Here is a 22,019-nt window from a genome sequence, read left to right as displayed (position 1 = left end):
TTCGTATTTTGTGTGTGCGTCTTCCTTCCTTTTGGGGGGTGATAATCCTCCTTCTTTTGCTCCTGTGTTTCTTATTTTGCTTCGGGTGTTTGGCCGCATGTGTCACCTTCTCTGCGAGGCATGAATAGAACAATGCTAAAAATGAGTTAACTAGCAAATTAGATCATTCTTTATCGCCAATAGAACAATGCCTCTTGCTAGTAATATATAATAAGAGTAGAGAGTAGAGGATATGGCACTGGGCTGCCGTGTTTCGTGCTCCTCCGTCGTACTCCAGTGGAAAACTTGAGTATACCGCACGGTTCTTTGCTCCTCCTTAGGTCGTCGGCACATCTATACGAGCAGTCAAATCACAAGGCCCCGCCTTCCAGCAGTAATGAGCCATCAAATCACAAAGGCCCTCGCCTCTCGTGAAAAGGACCAAGCTAGACTGCCCCGCCCTCTAGCCTTTTAAAAAATATATACATTTGTACAGTAGTAGTATCGATGGATAGCGCCATGGAGCAAAACTAACAAGATGTAATTAAAGAAAAAAGGTGGTACATATAGAGAGCGTTCGTCGCCAAATTATGCATATACTATATGACACTACCCACTATGAAGGTACTAGTAACATAGACTAGTAACTGGTCTATGTTACTCTCCACTATGACCAGCCAAAGTCGAGGCACGGATACCAACAAGGGCATGGTTGTGTCTATACTTGGACAACTCACCCGACTGCATGTGCACCAGGCAGACGAAGCTCGTGTCGTGTTGGTGCCGTGTGCGGCCCGCACATTAACCAAAACCTCGCACCTCCATCTTAGTCTCTACATTTAAAACATCTCAATCTCAAGGCCAAGGAGCAACATGAAACCTATGATAGAGCCAATCGGATGGTTGAGAACACTACAATTCGTAGCTACAGATGCGTGTGTGAGAGAGGACGAGTGCATGCGTGTGTGAGAGAGTACAACTGTATGTGGGTGGCATCGACCTAGGGAGCACTGATGGTGCGTGCGAGAAGTCCCGAGAGATAGGTGTAATGCGTCTGAAAAAAAGACTAGCCTATAGCTCGCCACGAGGCTATTCCTGTCGAACGCCAAGCGTAAGATATGTATTCGACTGTGCCAGTTTTTGCACGTACACAACAGTAGAAAAAGAACTAGTACCATGGCATATGCTACACCACGGCCGAGAAAACGTGCCGACGTTACACCATCCGGGAATAGTGCCGCACTTCGAAACTAGAACCGTCAATAAATTTTGAGCGTGTCTCGTCACATTCCAAATTACTACTACTACCACGCTATATTAATTGCAAACCTGTTCACACCGATCACAACCTAAATGGTTTCCCACTTAGGAGCGTATTAATAGTACTCCTACTTGTTTATAAATACTAGTATGCTAAGATGACTGCACATTCCTCCTCAACTCCTCATCCACAAGAAACAATCAAGTCAATCAAGCCATAGCCAGCGTGAGTTCTGGGTCGAGAGATTTCCACCAGGGAGAGGTGAGCATGGAAGAGGAAGCACGAGAGATGTCGTGCCTCACCGAGAAAGCAGCCGACATGTCTAGCCGCGCAGCAGTGGCAGCACAGAGGTCCCGCCGCGCCGCCGAAGCAGAACGGAGGTCCCGCCGCACCGTTGATGTAGCAGACTGGTCCGAACATTCCGCCTAAGCAGCAGAGATGTCCCGCCGTGCCGCCGAAGCAGCAAGGAGGTCCTGCGGTGCAGCGGCGGCCTGGGAAAATTTCTCGCAGGCAGGCGAGGACTCTTATAGGCGCATGCATGCGATAGTCCATAGCCAGATGGATCAGATCTCCGGCTGGGCGAGGATGCAGGACGAGGCTACCGGCGTCATCCAGCAACTGGGGGAGGGCAATGCGAAGCTCTGGGGTGAGCGCAACCTGCTGAGGGCGAAGATCGCCGGAAGGGCGAAGCAGGAGGAGGAGACAGCTGTCGTGTTGCAGAGGACGGGCGTCATCATCGAGAAACTTATGGACGAGAATGCCATGCTCCGCATCAAGCGCAACAGGCTGGTGGAGGAATTCATGGATGATGCCAAGCAGCGTATTAAGGACATGAAACTGATGAAAGATATCATCGCCCACCACAAGAACTAGTCTCTGCGACCTGCAGCGCATAAAGAAAGTAGAGATCAACGAGCCAGATCGTTGTATGCGTCTTCCTTCTTCTTTCTCCCTTGTGTATTTCGGGCATAGCCGCATGTGGCTTTTTTAATTATCTTCCTAATTATGTAAGACAATTATTATCCACTCTCATCGTCCTTATATATATTCATCATTCTTGCTATAAGTCGCAGTAGATGCTATATAGGTCCGTAGGATCTTACATCAAGATCCATGCAAAATTTTCTTTTCAAATTTTCTTTTTTCTCTCTTAAATCTCAGTCGAGTGAGACATTGCCACGCCATTAAACAGAGGCTCGGGCGCCATTCATGCAGACCTTGGGAGAGAGGTGGACGGCAAATGGAGGTCAAAGGGCTCTCCTCCCGATAGGCACGCGCAGGGGTCTGATCGCACGCCTCCCGTACTCAAATAGCTACCCTACACGGCGCCTCCTAGCTAATAAAAAAAGGGGACGCGTGGTGGCACGTAAATGGTAAATAGAACACCCACGGTTTCAATAATACTTGTGTTTCCAATTGTAACGTGACAGCACTTGTTCCAAAATGACTTTGTTGATTGTTAATATGTGCGCCTTCCAAATCGGACAGCAAAAAATGCCATTGATCCATGAGATGCCTGCTAAACAATGCAATTAGATATCTAAAAAGTGCCATCGTTAAGTTAGATGTTTTCTCAGAAATGCCATTAGACATTGTTATTTTCACGTCAAACCCGTTGACCATGTTACATGACAAAAATAAGCCGATTCTCACAATGATAAGTTAATGGTGTCCAGCACAACACACCCCTCAAATAAAACTAAGCACCCTAGAATTTTTTGACAAAACTAAGCACCCTGAAATTCTTTGACAACTAAAGTGCTGGCTATATGATGTTGGCCATATATATTGTACGTATATAATGTCAAGAAACGAGTGGTAGTACTATACCAACTAAAAGATGAAATGTACGAAATATAACGAGAAGAAACATAGCATAGTTCTGCTGGGGGTTCAGCACAACACACCCCTCAAATAAAACTAAGCACACCAGAAATTAAACTAAGCAACTAATCCGGTAGACACTGCATTAGAACCACCATGAGCAACGACACTGCCACCTTACTCGGAGTCCTCGTCCACGTCCTCGACTTCGTCCTTGTCCTTCTTCCTCTTGGACGATACTTCTTTGCTTGAACCGCACACTTGGCTCTTGCTCTTCATCCACCCCTTGTAGATATTGAAACAAAGGTAGCCATCCATTGCAGGATAGTGGATGTGGTCTATATCTAGTACAGTCCACTGCCATGCACGATGAAACGTGTGCGGAGCTTTCTTCAGTTCACCGTACATAGGATGAACCATGGCTCCTGCCAGGTTCAGCATTGAAGGTTGATCAAGGGAGGGCACCAGCCCTTCCTTCTGGAGGTCGAAGGGGTCGCCTACAACGAGGCCTATCCGACCCAGGATTTCCTTGTCGTTCCTAAAGTCTACAGTAACGAATTTGACTCGGCCGCCCTTGAGGAAGTCCTTCAATTCCTCGCACTCAACGTCGGCATGGCATATGTGGTAGACCAAGCATAAGTCATGCACGCAAACCTGGATCACGGCGGGCTTCTTCTTCTCTTCCTCCTTTAGTTTCTTCTCGCTTCCCAGGACTATGGTATACTCAACATCTAGCCCAGCGACCCACTCATCATTTGAGTTTTCGAACATGCTTTTGAAGCGAGCAAGGCATTCTTTCACCATTGCGGAAGAACGGGTGTAAATGACGTCGAACTCATCGCCGGTGATGGTTCTAACCTTGTACTCACCGCCGATCATGGATATTTGGGACGCCATGGATTTGGGAGGAAGGTTAGGATTAGTGGAACTGCCGTAATGTGAAAGGACGGGATGACTAGGAGCGGTTTATCGATTGTAAAAATGTCGTGTGGGGGCGCGTGCGAATGGCAGGGTAGTGGCTTGTCTGGTGGATAAATGGATTCATGCACATTACTATGGGGTCCAATTAGATGTCATGTCTACTCGACGCCCAATTAAATGGCTTTTGATGTCATGTCAAGCGTCGGGAAAATTACAGGTGATACGAAGCTTTCCATTCTCTCATGATACGGGCTTCCGAGAGCCCTTGGATCTGAGATCGAACGGTTGCATGGCGTGATTCTAGACCTATGGGTGAATATCCTATCATGGAGGGTTATTCTGCAAATTTTCAGCAACTTAGCATGCGACCGTTCGATCTCAGATCCAAGGGCTGCCAGCACCCTGTATCATGGTCGCGCCTACCACGACCGTCGCCTCGCTCGCGCGGTCGCGCCCTTGGAGATTTAACACGATGCGTTAGGCTATCTGATGTTGGCTATAACACGACCGTCATACATAGTCATCACTTAGTCACTCATACAACAAGGTTAGCTATAAGGTTGGCTATGAGAGTATTTTTTTTGTTTACTTCTCTCTATCTCTTTCTTCATAGTATTTATTGCATTTGCCAAGGAGTGACCTCTTCCAATGAAATGGTGCTTAGATGAGGTGCTATGGGCATTAAATGGCTTAGCAACTCAAGTCCCCAATGCATAGGTGCTTAGTTTTTTGTTGCTAAGTTTGCTTCATCTTGGTGCACACGCTTATCACCGTTTCTTCCTGGGGTCACCAAACTAGTCTCTCTCTTCTTAATTAACTTGCCACATCAGACTTTATGCCTATGTGGCAGGCTTAGCACCTGTAGGATCAAGTACAATAGTGGGCTATAAGCCCGCTTTACATGGCATTTTTGCATATGTGGGGGAAAGAGGCAAGGAAAAAGTGGAGGAGTGGGCTCTCAAGCAAGAGCCAGCCTCTACATGGTGGAGCATCGGGAGAGGCACCTGTATGGAGGTGGTCAGGAATCGGGAGATTCAAGACGGTCGTAGCGCCGCAGTTAAAATGATAATGGCAAGTCAAATCACTTGGCCCCACCTGTCCAGCAGTAACTCACTTTCAAATCACACAGCCCTACGTTTGCAGCAGCCTACTCCCTCATCTTCTCCCGTCTTTGTCGAACCGACTAGGTGGAACTGCCCCGCCTACCGCGTGGGAAAAGCCCCGTCCTTGAAATCCACTCATTGTCAAACCAAGAAAGGATCTCCTTCAACCTGGCTAACTTTTCCTGGTCGCAGCTGGTGATCTGCCTGATTCGCTACTGCATCCCCTCCATAGATCATCGTCCGGGGAGAGAGGAGGTGGTTTTGCAATGGAGAAGAGGGAGAGGCGAGACGGTGGTTTTGGAATGGAGATGGTGGAGAGGAGAGCAGGTGGTTTTGCAATGGAGAAGAGGGAGAGAAGCGTGCGGCAGTGATTTAGGATTGGATGAGAGGGTCGGCGCGCTGTGACTGGATCAAAATCAAAATCAATTTACCCTTCAATTAAGAAAGCGACCCCACATTAACTAGTCTCCCTTTCATTCTGGGTCATAATTGACCATGATTTTCGCAAATAAAATATATGTTATACGTTGCAAAAATAATATAATTTGAAAGTACATTCAGATACGAACCAAACGATACAATTTTTGGTGACATGCATTCACATTTTGCTTGTCAAATACAGTACGTGGTCAAACTTTGACCCAAAATACGCAAAACAAAAACATACTTCCAAGACCAGCGACGATCTTCCGCTCTTCTCCTCTTAAACCATCGCCGCTCCTCTCCTGTTCCAATCTAAATCCAGCGCCGCTCCTCTCCTCTTCCATTTCAAAACCACCGCCCCTCCTCTCCTATTCCAGTCCAAAACCAGCGTCGCTCCTCTCCCGTTCTAAACCAAAACTAGCACTGCTCCTCTCCTCTTCCATTCAAAAACCACCGCCGGCGAGTGAAGGTGCTGTGGAGAAGTAGATCGATGGAGGAGTACAACTGATACTTGAGGATCGTAGACAGCGACCCTGTGAAGCTAGCTAGGATGTTGGAGATACAGTCTTGGTTTAACAACAAGGACAAACTAGCGGCGACGGTGACATCCATGGCCAAATATTTGCAACAGAGCGAAAAGGCGGTGATACTCCTGGAGGGAGTCGCGCGGGAGTACTGATGTCTACTACACAACCTTCTTCTTGTAGACGTTGTTGGGCCTCCAAGTGCAGAGGTTTGTAGGACAGTAGAAAATTTCCCTCAAGTGGATGACCTAAGGTTTATCAATCCGTAGGAGTCATACGATGAAGATGGTCTCTCTCAAGCAACCCTACATCCAAATAACAAAGAGTCTCTTGTGTCCCCAACACATCCAATACAATGGTAAATTGTATAGGTGCACTAGTTCGGCGAAGAGATGGTGATACAAGTGCAATATGGATAGTAGATAAAGATATTTGTAATCTGAAAATATAAAAACAGCAAGGTAACGAATGATAAAAGTGAGCGTAAATGGTATTGCAATGTGTGGAAATAAGGCCTAGGTTCATACTTTCGCTAGTGTAAGTTCCCTCAACAATAATAACATAATTGGATCATATAACTATCCCTCAACATGCAAAAAAGAGTCACTCCAAAGTCACTAATAGCGGAGAATGAATGAAGAGACTATGGTAGGGTACGAAACCACCTCAAAGTTATTCTTTCCAATCAATCCGTTGGGCTATTCCTATAAGTGTCACAAACAGCCCTAGAGTTCGTACTAGAATAACACCTTAAGAAACAAATCAACCAAAACCCTAATGTCACCTAGATACTCCAACGTCACGTCAAGTATCCGTGGGTATGATTATATGATATGCATCACACAATCTCAGATTCATCTATTCAACCAACACAAAGGACCTCAAAGAGTGCCCCAAAGTTCTACCGGAGAATCACGATGAAAACGTGTGCCAACCCCTATGCATAGGTTCATGGGCGGAACCCGCAAGTTGGTCACCAAAACATACATCAAGTGAATCACGTGATATCACATTGTCACCACAGATATCCACGGCAAGACATACATCAAGTGTTCTCAAATCTTTAAAGACTCAATCCGATAAGATAACTTCAAAGGGGAAACTCAATGCATTACAAGAGAGTAGAGGGGGAGGAGAAACATAAGATCCAACTATAATAGCAAAGCTCGCGCTACATCAAGATCGTGCCAAATCAAGAACACGAGAGAGAGAGATCAAACACATAGCTACTGGTACATCCCCTCAGCCCCGAGGGAGAACTACTCACTCCTTGTCATGGAGAGCACCAGGATGATGAAGATGGCCACCGGAGAAGGATTGCCCCCTCCGGCAGGGTGCCGGAACGGGTCTAGATTGGCTTTCGGTGGCTACGGAGGCTTCTGGCGGTAGAACTCCCGATCTATTGTGCGTTCTGGAAGTTTTAGCATACGTGGGTATATATGGGTGAAAGGAGTACGTCGGTGGACCGAAGGGGTGGCCACGAGGTAGGGGGCGCACCCCCTACCCTCATGAGCTCCTGCTTCATCTTCTGACGTAGGGTCCAAGTCTATCCGGTAGGTTTCCTTCCAAAAATAACTTCTATAGTTGATTTCGTTCCGTTTCGACTCCGTTTGATATTCCTTTTCTTCGAAACACTGAAATAGGCATAAAATAGCAAATCTGGGCTCGGCCTCCGGTTAATAGGTTAGTCCCAAAAATAATATAAAAGTGGAAAATAAAGCCCAATATTGCCCAAAACAGTAGATAATATAGCATGGAGCAATCAAAAATTATAGATACGTTGGAGACGTATCAAGCATCCCCAAGCTTAATTCCTACTCGTCCTCGAGTAGCTAAATGATAAAAAGATAATTTTTGATGTGGAATGCTAGTTGGCATAATTTCAATGTAATTCTTCGTACTTGTGATATGAATATTCAGATCCGAAAGATTCAAGACAAAAAGTTCATATTGACATAAAAATAATAATACTTCAAGCATACTAATAAAGCAATTATGTCTTCTCAAAATATCATGGCCAAAGAAAGCTATCCCTACAAAATCATATAGTCTGGCTATGCTCTATCTTCACCACACAAAGTATTTAAATCAAGCACAACCCCGATGACAAGCCAAGCAATTGTTTCATACTTTTGATGTTCTCAAACTTTTTCAATCTTCACGTAATACATGAGCGTGAGCCATGGACATAGCACTATAGGTGGAATAGAATGGTGGTTGTGGAGAAGACAAAAAGGGAGAAGATAGTCTCACATCGACTAGGCGTATCAACGGGCTATGGAGATGCCCATCAATAGATATCAATGTGAGTGAGTAGGGATTGCCATGCAACGGATGCACTAGAGCTATAAGTATATGAAAGCTCAACAAAAGAAACTAGTGGGTGTGCATCCAACTCGCTTGCTCACGAAGACCTAGGGCATTTTGAGGAAGCCCATCATTGGAATATACAAGCCAAGTTCTATAATGAAAGATTCCCACTAGTATATGAAAGTGACAACATAGGAGACTCTCTATCATGAAGATCATGGTGCTACTTTGAAGCACGAGTGTGGTAAAAGGATAGTAGCATTGTCCCTTCTCTCTTTTTCTCTCATTTTTTTATTATTTTTAGATTATTTTTATTTGGGCCTTCTCTTTTTTTATGGCCTCTTTTTTGGGGGCTTCTTTGGCCTCTTTTTTTCGTCCGGAGTCTCAACCCGACTTGTGGGGGAATAATAATCTCCATCATCCTTTCCTCACTGGGACAATGCTCTAATAATGATAATCATCACACTTTTATTTTCTTACAACTCAAGATTTACAACTCGATACTTAAGACAAGATATGACTCTATATGAATGCCTCCGGCGGTGTACTAGGATGTGCAATGATGCATGAGTTACATGTATTAAAGAATTATGAATGGTGGCTTTGCCACAAATACGATGTCAACTACATGATCATGCAAAGCAATATGACAATGATGAAGCGTGTCATAGTAAACGGAACAATGGAAAGTTGCATGGCAATATATCTCGGAATGGCTATGGAAATGCCATAATAGGTAGGTATGGTGGCTGTTTTGAGGAAGGTATATGGTGGGTTTATGGTACCGGTGAAAGATGCGCGGTACTAGAGAGGCTAGCAATGGTGGAAGGGTGAGAGTGCGTATAATCCATGGACTCAACATTAGTCATAAAGAACTCACATACTTATTGCAAAAATCTACAAGTTATCAAAGAAAAGTACTACGCGCATGCTTCTAGGGGGATAGATTGGTAGGAAAAGACCATCGCTCGTCCCCGACCGCCACTCATAAGGAAGACAATCAATAAATAAATCATGCTCCGACTTCATCACATAACGGTTCACCATACGTGCATGCTACGGGAATCACAAACTTCAACACAAGTATTTCTCAAATTCACAACTACTCAACTAGCATGACTCTAATATCACCATCTCCATATCTCAAAACAATCATCAAGCATCAAACTTCTCTTAGTATTCAATACTCTATATGAAAGTTTTTACTATTCTTGGATGCCTAGCATATTAGGATTATTTAAGCAAATTACCATGCTATTTAAAACTCTCAAAATGATATAAGTGAAGCATGAGAGTTCATCTATTTCTATAATACCACCACCGTGCTCTAAAAAGATATAAGTGAAGCACTAGAGCAAACGACAAACTACTCTGAAAGATATAAGTGAAGATCAATGAGTAGTCGAATAATTATGCAACTATGTGAAGAATCTCTAACATTTAATAATTTCAGATCTTGGTATTCTATTCAAAAAGCAAGCAAAGCAAAATAAAATTAAATCTAAGAATAGCATACATCATGTGAAGAAGCAAAAACTTAGGATCAACCGATACTAACCGATAGTTTGTTGAAGAAGAAAGGTAGGATGCCAACCGGGGCATCCCCAAGCTTAGATGCTTGAGACTTCTTGAAATATTATCTTGGGATGCCTTGTGCATCCCCAAGCTTGAGCCTTTGTGTCTCCTTAATTCCTCTCATATCACGGTCTCCCTAAATCTCAAAAGCTTCATCCACATAAAACTCAACAAGGACTCGTGAGATAAGTTAGTATAAACCATTGCAAAAACCTTATCATACTCTACTGTAGCAAATCACTAAAATTATTATTCAACATGGCATACTAAATGCCTCTGCATATTTAATAGTCCTATCCTCAAATAGAATCATTAAAGAAGCAAACATATGCAAACAATGCAAACATAACAGAAATCTGCCTAAACAGGATAGTCTGTAAAGAATACTGCAACATCCATACTTACCTAGCTCCAAAAATTATGAAATAAAATTCCCACTGTAGTAAATCTATCAGAGCTTAATATGCAAAAGGTTTCAACATTTTATCACATTCTGACTTTTCTAGGGAATTATTGCAACAGCGGTAAACTTTCTGTTTTCAAACAGCAACATGAAGACTTCTAAAATAGGCATAGTAAAGGCTATCAATGCCACTTTTATTGAAATAAAAGATGCAAAACATTGTTCTAAATAACAGCAAGAAAATACTAACAAAATAAATTGACGCTCCAAGCAAAACACATATCATGTGGTGAATAAAAATATAGCTCCAAATAAAGTTACCGGTGAACGGAGACGAAAGAGGGGATGACTTCCGGGGCATCCCCAAGCTTAGGCTCTTGCCACTCCTTATTCCATAGTCCATCGAATCCTTACCCAAAACTTGAAAACTTCCTAACACAAAACTTAACAGAAAACTCGTAAGCTCCGTTAGTATAAGAAAACAAAAGACCACTTCAAGGTACTGTAATGAACTCATTATTTATTTATATTGGTGTTAAACCTACTGTATTCCAAGTTCTCTATGGTTTATAAACTATTTCACTAGCCATAGATTCATCAAAATAAGCAAACAACACACGAAAACCAGAATCTGTCAAAAACAGAACAGTCTGTAGTAATCTGAATCAAACGTATACTTCTGGAACTCATAAAATTCTCAAATAAATTGCTGGACATGAGGAATTTATCTATTAATCATCTTCAAAAAAGAATTAACTAAATAGCACTCTCCAAATAAAAAAGGCAGCAATTCTCGTGAGTGCTAAAGTTTCTGTTTTTGACAGCATGATCAACAAGACTTTCCCCAAGTCTTCCCAAAGGTTCTACTTGGCACAAACACTAATTAAAAGCATAAAACCACATCTAAACAGAGGCTAGATGAATTATTTATTACTAAACAGTAACAAAAAGCAAGGAAAAATAAAGTTGGGTTGCCTCCCAACAAGCGCTATCGTTTAACGCCCCTAGCTAGGCATGATGATGTCAATGATGCTCACATAAAAGATAAGAAATGAAACATAAAAAGAGCATCATGAAGAATATGACTAGAACATTTAAGTCTAACCCACTTCCTATGCATAGGGATTTTGTGAGCAAACAACTTATGGGAACAAGAATCAACTAGCATAGGAGGGCAAAACAAGCATAACTTCGAGACTTTAAGCACATAGAGAGGAAACTTGATATTATTGCAATTCCTACAAGCATATATTCCTCCCTCATAATAATTTTCAGTAGAATCATGAACGAATTCAACAATATAACCAGCACATAAAGCATTCTTTTCATGATCTACAAGCATAGAAAATTTACTACTCTCCACATAAGCAAAATTCTTCTCATGAATAATAGTGGGAGCAAACTCAACAAAATAACTTTCATGTGATTGAAAATTAAGATCAAGATGACAAGTTTCATGGTTATCATTATTCTTTAAAGCATATGTGTCATCACAATAATCATCGTAGATAGGAGGCATCCTTTCATCATAATGAATTTTCTCATCAAAACTTGGGGGATAAAAAATATCATCTTCATCAAACATAGCATCCCCAAGCTTGTGGCTTTGCATATCATTAGCATCATGGATATTCAAGGAATTCATACTAACAACATTGCAATCATCCTTATCATTCAAATATTTAGTGCCAAACATTTTATAGATTTCTTCTTCTAGCACTTGAGCACAATTATCCTTTCCATCATACTCACGAAATATATTAAAAAGGTGAAGCGTATGAGACAAACTCAATTCCATTCTTTTAGTTTTCTTTTATAAACTAAACTAGTGATAAAACAAGAAACTAAAAGACTCGATTGCAAGATCTAAAGATATACCTTCAAGCACTCACCTCCCCGGCAACGGCGCCAGAAAAGAGCTTGATGTCTACTACACAACCTTCTTCTTGTAGACGTTGTTGGGCCTCCAAGTGCAGAGGTTCGTAGGACAGTAGCAAATTTACCTCAAGTGGATGACCTAAGGTTTATCAATCCATAGGAGGCGTAGGATGAAGATGGTCTCCCTCAAGCAACCCTGCAACCAAATAACAAAGAGTCTCTTGTGTCCCCAACACACCCAATACAATGGTAAATTGTATAGGTGCACTAGTTCGGCGAAGAGATGGTGATACAAGTGCAATATCGATAGTAGATAAAGATATTTGTAATCTAAAAATAGAAAAACGGCAAGGTAATGAATGATAAAAGTGAGCGTAAACGGTATTGCAATGTGTGGAAATAAGGCCTAGGGTTCATACTTTCGCTAGTGTAAGTTCCCTCAACAATAATAACATAATTGGATCATATAACTATCCCTCAACATGCAACAAAGAGTCACTCCAAAGTCACTAATAGCGGAGAACGAACGAAGAGACTATGGTAGGGTACGAAACCACCTCAAAGTTATTCTTTCCAATCAATCCGTTGGGCTATTCCTATAAGTGTCACAAACAGCCCTAGAGTTCGTACTAGAATAACACCTTAAGACACAAATCAACCAAAACCCTAATGTCACCTAGATACTCCAATGTCACCTCAAGTATCCATGGGTATGATTATACGATATGCATCACACAATCTCAGATTCATCTATTCAACCAACACAAAGGACCTCAAAGAGTGCCCCAAAGTTCTACCGGAGAATCACGATGAAAACGTGTGCCAACCCCTATGCATAGGTTCATGGGCGGAACCCGCAAGTTGGTCACCAAAACATACATCAAGTGAATCACGTGATATCCCATTGTCACCAAAGATATCCACGACAAGACATACATCAAGTGTTCTCAAATCTTTAAAGACTCAATCCGATAAGATAACTTCAAAGGGGAAACTCAATTCATTACAAGAGAGTAGAGGGGGAGGAAAAACATAAGATCCAACTATAATAGCAAAGCTCGCGATACATCAAGATCGTGCCAAATCAAGAACACGAGAGAGAGAGCGAGAGAGAGATCAAACACATAGCTACTGGTACATCCCCTCAGCCCCGAGGGAGAACTACTCCCTCCTCGTCATGGAGAGCACTGGGATGATGAAGATGGCCACCGGAGAAGGATTGCCCCCTCCGGCAGGGTGCCGGAACGGGTCTAGATTGGCTTTCGGTGGCTACGGAGGCTTCTGGCGGCAGAACTCCTGATCTATTGTGCGTTCTGGAAGTTTTAGGATACGTGGGTATATATGGGTGAAAGGAGTACGTCGGTGGACCGAAGGGGTGGCCACGAGGCAGGGGGGCGCGCCCCAGGGGGTGGGCGCGCCCCCTACCCTCGTGAGCTCCTCTTTCATCTTTTGACGTAGGGTCCATGTCTATCCAGTAGGTTTCCTTCCAAAAATAACTTATCTAGTTGATTTCGTTCCGTTTCGACTCCGTTTGATATTCCTTTTCTTCGAAACACTGAAATAGGCATAAAACAGCAAATCTGGGCTGGGCCTCCGGTTAATTGGTTATTCCCAAAAATAATATAAAAGTGGAAAATAAAGCCCAATATTGCCCAAAACAGTAGATAATATAGCATGGAGCAATCAAAAATTATAGAGACGTTGGAGACGTATCAAGTACATAGAGCTGCTCCTCTGGGCCATGGAGCAAACAGATTCACCGAATCCGATCATGAGGGAGCGCTGGTGGGAGTATCGATCCCAGATGGAGCATCCATTAGAGGTTGAAGGATCGAGCATCTACAGGGTGCCGTTTGTGAGGGTGTCGTGCCAGAGCGAGCCGGTGGAGTCTTCGTCGACCGAACCCAAGTACAAGAGGAGAAAAAACAATTGGTCCGGTGATGCTTCCCCGCCATCCCCTCCCTCTTCGTTCACATCGTCTCACAGGGCGGCTGTCTGCCGCCGAGGAATAGGCGGGATTGCCCCCCCCCCCACCCAAAACCAATAGTCGGGCAGGTTGTGAATTTTCAGGAGGAGCTTAGGATTGTTAGCATTTGCAGGTTGTGAATTGTGTTTTGTGTTGTGTATTTTGAGAGTACTTTCAGATATGAATGTCTTTAGAATTTCAGATTTGCAGTATTGAGCATATGAAGTATTTTATGAATTCTAGATATCTATTTTTAGCACTTAAAAAATGTAGTTTCATAGGAGTATAAAAGTGCAGACAATGTGATTCTCAGAGAAGAAACTCCAAGTTAAGTTTCAGATAAGAAACTGCAACTTTCAGAGGCAGTCCATTTATATTAACACGACCTTTTCAAACAGTGTTAACATCATGCCGGAAGTTTTATTCATGGTCGAAACTGGAACTACCAGCCAGTTAACATCATGTTGATCAACATTCATGCATAGCACATCTTCATATGATGCACAGTCAAAAAGATTTGCTATTTTCAAAATGCCCACACAATGTTGAGTGTGTGAAAATAGAGAAAACGAGGGAGAAGTTTTGGCAAGTGTAGGACATGGTGTGAGTAGATGACAATTGGAACCCACATGTCAATAAAGGCAGAGGGACAAAATTTGGAGATATTTTCTTTGCACAGGTGGAATCGAACCCAGGTGGAACAGTTGTCGGGTAGTGTCACTCGGCCACTGGGCTAGTTCAGTTGTTTCGTTACTAATAAGGCACTTTCCTCAGGTGGTGGGATCTCCTCCTGCGCCTTTGTGTGCTCTCCACGACACTGTTGTCTGCCGTTGTGAACATGCTGAACAAATGAGAGGAATCTGGAGAGGACTGTACGTGGAGAGGCGGACAGTCGGGACCCACCAGGTCTATGGCCGTACGCAAGCAAGTGCCTCATCGAAAAAATAGTTCCTCCTAATGCTACACTAACGCTGGGGCCCACGGGTTTGTCAACATAGTTACATTTTTTAGGTGCTTCAACGTAGTTACTATAGGAGATAAATTCACAACGAAGCCAGGGAGCTGCAGGTATCATTTATTATCATTGGGCAGCAAGTATCATCTGGCTTTTGGGCTGCCCCATCATGGTTTTCTTTTTTAACATGCACAGCCGACGACCTCAGATGGGAGGTCCATAGGCCTATTTGTATTTTCTTGAGGGCCGTCATGTATCGACCGGCCTATGGACCTCCCATCCAAGGTTTTATTTTTCCTGAAACATCGGCAGCCCAATTTATGTATTATTTTTTTGAAGAAAATGCAGAGGTCTGTTCTATTTTTCTATATAAGAATAGGAACGTCTGGTCCAACTTATGTTTCCCTTCTAACTATATTATATATATTTAAATTATTTTATATGTTATTATATATTATTTTTATTGTCATCATATATTTAACAGATACTTACATATGTAAGAAAACAATATCCCACATCTTGTTAACTTATAAAAATAATTTCTTAACAATAAAATCCTGGATTTTTTTTGGCAACGAAAATCCTGGTGATTGTGTACAAAAGCATGGTAAGATTTAACGACCAATGTAATAATAAATCACTTATTATTTATATATATATATATAACAAAATGCTCAGCCCCTGTTTATTTTTTGATAACATTGCTGTGTCCACCCCAACATTATAATTAGAATTAGCCCAGCAAAATCGTGTATTTCGAGAAAGTGCAAATGGCCTATAATTTTTTAGGAAAAACATAAATGGGCCGCATGGACGCTACATTATTTGTTCACCCAGCCCAGCTAATGGACTGTAATTCAAACAAGATCAAATGGACTGTAGATTCTACCCCGCAAAAAAAGACTGTAAATTCTGGAAAAAATGGGTTGAATATGTGCCACATTTTTGGAGGCTGAAATGTGGGCCAATAGGCCGAAGCCAATGCAAGTCGTTGTCAACTTAGTCAACAAATGATTCTGACATCATTAGCCATTGGATTTACATCCAACGACTGGCATCCATCTTCAATCTCTCGTCTTCTTCCTCCAGCGCCGCCGGGACCACCTGCTCCCGCCTCCTGCTGCTAGCAGCTCTGCTTAGCACGCTTCGTTGTGAAGCGCTACACCACCGTTGGCCAGGCCATCCCTCCACCCCTCCACACCTCCTGTTCTTCTCCACCGACTGCCGATCCACACCGCACCAGAACCAGTTAACCCTCTTACACCTCTCCGTCTGCGGCTCTACTCCCGCGTCTTCCCATCTCCAGCTCGTTGCTGTCCGGGGCCTCGCCGTTGTCCACCACCTTGGATGCGCTCGGCGCGGAGTGGTCAACATGGTCAACGAACGACACCATCGGAAGTAGACTATGCGTGGAGAGACTGACAGCTGGGTCCACAGCCGCACGCAAGGAAATGCCTCCTTATTACACGCAAAATAATGATTCCTCCACCTGACAGCTGGGACCCATCGGAAGGGCCTCTGTATTTCGCGAAAAAACATTCCCACCGCTGACAGGTCGGACCCACTAGCTATATCTTCGCACGCAAGGAAGTGCCTCCTTATTACGCACAAAAAAATAAATACTCCCCCTGCTAGTTGGGACCCACCTTGGTGGGAGGCTGACTTGTGGGCCTACTAAGTTGACGGGGACGGAGTGCTTTGTCAACTTAGTCAATATGAACAATTCTAGCTCCAGTGACCGTACGATGTCCATCCAACGGCCGTAGTGCTTCTTCAACCTCTAGTCTTCTTGCTCCAGCTGCCCAAAGCAACGCCGGTCGTGTCGCATGCTCCTGCCTCCCGTGGCCGGCTGTGCTGCCACTGAGGCCTCACCGCCCCATACTATTCCCACCGATGGCCAGTCCCTACGGCGACGGCAGCCTCACACCACAGCCGAACCAGTGAACCCTCATACTCCTCTCCGCACGGGCTTCCACTGCCGCATCTTCCCCGGCTATGCGTCGTCCCCTTCCTAGGCCTCGCCATCGTCCACCGCCCTGGTGCTCTCGGCGCAGCGTGGTCAACGTGGTCAAGGAACGGCTTCCATCGGACGTGGACTGTACGTGGAGAGGCTGACAGCTGGGTCCACGGCCGCACCAAGGAAGTGCCTCCTTGTTACGCGCAAAATAATTATTCCTCCACCTCGGGGACCCACCGGATGGGCCACCGTATTTCGCAAAAAAATGTTTCCCCCTGACTGCTGGGACCCACCAGCTACATCTTCACACGCAAGGAAGTGCGTCCGGGCAAAAAAAATACGATTCACCCCCCTGACTGCTGGGACCCACCAGCTACATCTTCGCACGCAAGGAAGTGCCTGACAGTCGGGACCCACCTGGTCGAAGCATACGTCGCATTGTCATTCTGATCGCGAACGTGTACGTACATACTGGTCGATGTAGAGGTGCACATGTGTCGTAGTAGAGGCGCGCATGTAGCATGTACACGTACGTACAGCGGCCAGTGTGCAAGAAACAAAATACGACCACGTACATACATATGGGCAGGGTCTCGAATGCCTACTCACGCATACGTGCGGCCAGGGCTCGTGTACATGGCTGGGTCGGAACGGAGAAACAGCGTCGTCGTCGTGTTCATGGGGAGCCAACCGGCTGGGTCGGAACGGAATGTGTCGTCGTGTTCATCGGGAGGGTTGGACAGAACAGCTGATGGAAACGAGGCATGGTGTACCGTAGAACAGAGGAAACAGCCTTGTGTTCAACCAGCCATGTTTGAAACGGGATCCTGTTCATCGGGAGGGGTCTGGCGTACCGCAAAACAAAGGAAACGGACCTCCTGCGGTCGAAACGGGGGTCCTGATGATCGGGAGGGGTGTGGCGTACCGCAAAACGGAGGAAACGGACTTGTGTTGGAGCGCTACGGTCGAAACAGGGGTCCTGTTCATCGGGAGGGGTGTGGCATACCGCAAAACGGGACTCCACGGGATACTGTTCATCTCCACCGTCGACCCCGTCCAGCCTCCACGGGCTACTGTTCATCCACCGTCGACCTCCTACAACCTCCACCTGCGACTGTTCATCCACGGGCTCCTGTTCATCCAGTCTCCACCGCGCGCTATTCCACCGGCTACTGTTCAACCAGCCCTCTCCATGAGCTCTTGTTCAACCACCCCTCCACGGGCTACTGTTCATCCAGCCCTCCACCGTCTACTGTTCATCCTGCCCTCCATGGGGTGGTCCTGTTCATCCAGCCCTCCACGGGGTCCTATTCATCAAGCCCCAACCGGCTTGATCGATCGGGGTCCTATTCATCCAGAGGCAACACCATGGGGTCCTGTTCATCCACCCCCACCAGGAACTGTTCATCCAAACCCCCCAGCAAGGCTCACTGTTCATCCAGAGGCAACACCACGGGGTCCTGTTCATCCACCCCCACCGGGAACTGTTCATCCAACCCCCCCCCCCAACAACGCTCACTGTTCATCTAGAGGCAGCATCGATCGGCTTTAGTTAGCAGTAGTAGCGAAGGAATCGCTCGATCGGGTTCAGTTAACACCCATCGATCGATCACTCGGGTTCAGTAACGCGTAGCCTGCAGTGCAATCTCTCGGGTTCAGTTAGAGCCCAATGCCTCGCTCAGGTTCAGTTAGAGCCAACGCCTCGCACCCATACGCGTGCGTGTATGAGATAAACGTGCATCGCTCGGCCCCGACCACCCACCGTAACCGGGAACACCCCAATATTTTCCTCGCCCTCGCTTCTACCATGGTTTTTTCCGTCGTGGACGGCCCAAAGAATGTCATGCAGCTGCGTCTCCGGCCCGCCTAGGACGAAAAGCCCATTTTCTGTCATGATTTTTTGTCATAGAAGTAGGACCCCACCACATCTATGATGATACCGGGTTTTGTCACAATTATCATCATAGAAGTGTCATAAGTATGACAGAAAAAATTTCGTTCGGCCCAAAATGTCACGGATGTGTCTTTTTTTGTAGTGTTCCAACTAGTAGTGTTGATCATAACACCTCTATTAAGATGCTTAAAGAAGTTGTTTTTCCAAGGTTTGGAGTCCCTAGATATATAATGACTGATGGCGGTTCACATTTTATTCATGGTGCTTTTCGTAAGATGCTTGCTAAGTATGATGTCAATCATAGAATTGCATCTCCATATCATCCACAATCTAGTGGTCAAGTAGAACTGAGCAATAGAGAGCTTAAATTAATTTTGTAAAAGACTGTTAATAGATCTAGAAGGAATTGGTCCAAGAAACTTTATGATGCATTATGGGCCTATAGAACTGCATACAAAAATCCTATGGGTATGTCTCCATATAAAAAGGTTCAGGATCGAAGTATGTCTAGAAGGGGGGTGATTAGACTGCTTGACCAAATAAAAACTTAACCTTTTCCCAATTTTAGTTCTTGGCAGATTTTAGCTATTGTAGGACAAGTCAAGCAATCATCACACAATTCAAGCAAGCATGCAAAGAGTATATTGGCAGCGGAAAGTAAAGCATGCAACTTGCAAGAATGTAAAGGGAAAGGTTTGGAGGATTCAAACGCAATTGGAGACACGGATGTTTTTCCCGTGGTTCGGATAGGTGGTGCTATCCTACATCCACGTTGATGGAGACTTCAACCCACGAAGGGTAACGGTTGCGCGAGTCCACACAGGGCTCCACCCAAGGGTAACAGTTGCGCGAGTCCACACAGGGCTCCACCCATGAAGGGTCCACGAAGAAGCAACCACCCATAAAGGGTCCACGAAGAAGCAACCTTGTCTATCCCACCATGGCCATCGCCCACACAGGACTTGCCTCACTAGCGGTAGATCTTCACGAAGTAGGCGATCTCCTTGCCCTTACAAACTCCTTGGTTCAACTCCACAATCTTGTCGGAGGCTCCCAAGTGACACCTAGCCAATCTAGGAGACACCACTCTCCAAGAAGTAACAAATGGTGTGTAGGTAATGAACTCCTTGCTCTTGTGCTTCAAATGATAGTCTCCCCAACACTCAACTCTCTCTCATAGGATTTGGATTTAGTGGAAAGAGGGTTTGAGTGGAAAGCAACTTGGGAAGGCTAGAGATCAAGATTCATATGGTAGGAATGGAATGTCTTGGTCTCAACACATGAGTAGGTGGTTCTCTCTCAGAACATATGAGTTGGAATGTGTGTGTGTTCTGATGGCTCTCTCACTGAATGAGAAGGAGGTGGAGGGGTATATATAGCCTCCACACAAAATCCAACCGTTACTTAGTTTTCCAATCTCGGTGGGACCGAATCAATAAGCTCGGTCGGACCGAAAATGTAAACCTAGTGACCGTTAGTGATTTTCGGTGGGACTGACATGCAACTCGGTAGGACCAATATGGTTAGGGTTTGGGCATAACGTAATCTCGGTGAGACCGATTACACAAACACGGTGAGACCGAATTTGGTAATTAGCTAACCAGAGAGTTGGTCAGGCAAACTCGGTGGGACCGATTTGCTCTTTCGGTGAGACCGAGTGGAACTCGGTGAGACCGAAAAGTTACAAAGGGGAAACACTGAGTTTACATTGCAATCACGGTGGGACCAATTCGCTCTTTCAGTGGGACCGAAAAGTTACGAAAGGGAAACAGAGAGTTTGCAACCCCATCTCGGTGAGACCGAGATCCCTATCGGTAGGACCGAATTGCTAGGGTTTGGCAGTGGCTAATGACAAGTGAAACTCGGTGGCGCCGGATAGGAAGAATCGGTAGGACCGAGTTTGGCTTAGGGTTTAGGTCATATGTGGATATGGGAAAGTAGTTGAGGGTTTTGGAGCATATCACTAAGCACATGAAGCAAGAGGCTCATTAAGCAACACCTCATCCCTCCTTAATAGTATTGGCTTTTCCTAAAGACTCAATGTGATCTTGGATCACTAAAATATAAAATGAAGAGTCTTGAGCTTTTGAGCTTGAGCCAATCCTTTGTCCTTAGCATTTCGAGGGTTCCACTTTCACATCCATGCCATGCCAATCATTGAGCTTTCCTGAAATAATCATCTTGGAATAGCATTAGCTCAATGAGCTATATGTTGTTATGAATTACCAAAACCACCTAGGGATAGTTGCACTTTCAATCTCCCCCTTTTTGGTAATTGATGACAACATATAGATCAAAGCTTCAACAAATGATAATAAGCATGAAATATATCGTCGCTTTGAGAAGTATGTGATAAGTAAGAGCTCCCCCTAAATTTGTGCATATTTAAAATTTGCTTTGGACTGCAAATGCACAAAGAGTTAGAGCCATGGGTTACTCTTCCATGTCACATACATCTTGGTGGAGCGCTTAAAATGATAAGAATGAAATACATGCACTCATCACCAAGAATAATGAATGATCACATAAGATAGATAAGATAATAGCATTAAGCAAGCATTAAGTGTAGCTTAGGATCAAACACATGATCATCAATGTCTCACAAATAATGACGTAGTATCTCAAGCACTCAAAAGCAAACAAGTTCGAAAAACCACCAAATAAAGCAAGAGAGAAAAGAAACACTCTCTCTCTCGAAGCCTATGATCTATACATCTTCTCCCCCTTTGGCAACAAGTTACCAAAAAGTTCCTAGAAAATGCATAGCACTAGATCGACGCTCAGGCTTGATCTTCAGGTGGTGGTGGAGTCCGGATCACTCCAAGGACGAAGGCTTCGGTAGATGCTGAAGTAGTCGCTGGAGTTGGAGCTAAAGTAGATGCTGGAGCTGGTGGAACTGAGGCTGTGGCTGGTGCTGAGGTGGTGGCTCTTGTGTCAGCAACTGGCACGGCAGATGACCTCGGGCCTCGTGGCACTCTGGCAAAGGCATGAGTGGTAGTCCTGCCTCTCCTCTCCTGCATGTCCTCTTGGAGCTGCTCCACTGCAG

The sequence above is a fragment of the Triticum urartu genome, chromosome 7 (assembly GCF_003073215.2).
Source record: "Triticum urartu cultivar G1812 chromosome 7, Tu2.1, whole genome shotgun sequence".
NCBI classification, from domain to species: domain Eukaryota; kingdom Viridiplantae; phylum Streptophyta; class Magnoliopsida; order Poales; family Poaceae; genus Triticum; species Triticum urartu.
This window is presented reverse-complemented; position numbering follows the sequence as displayed.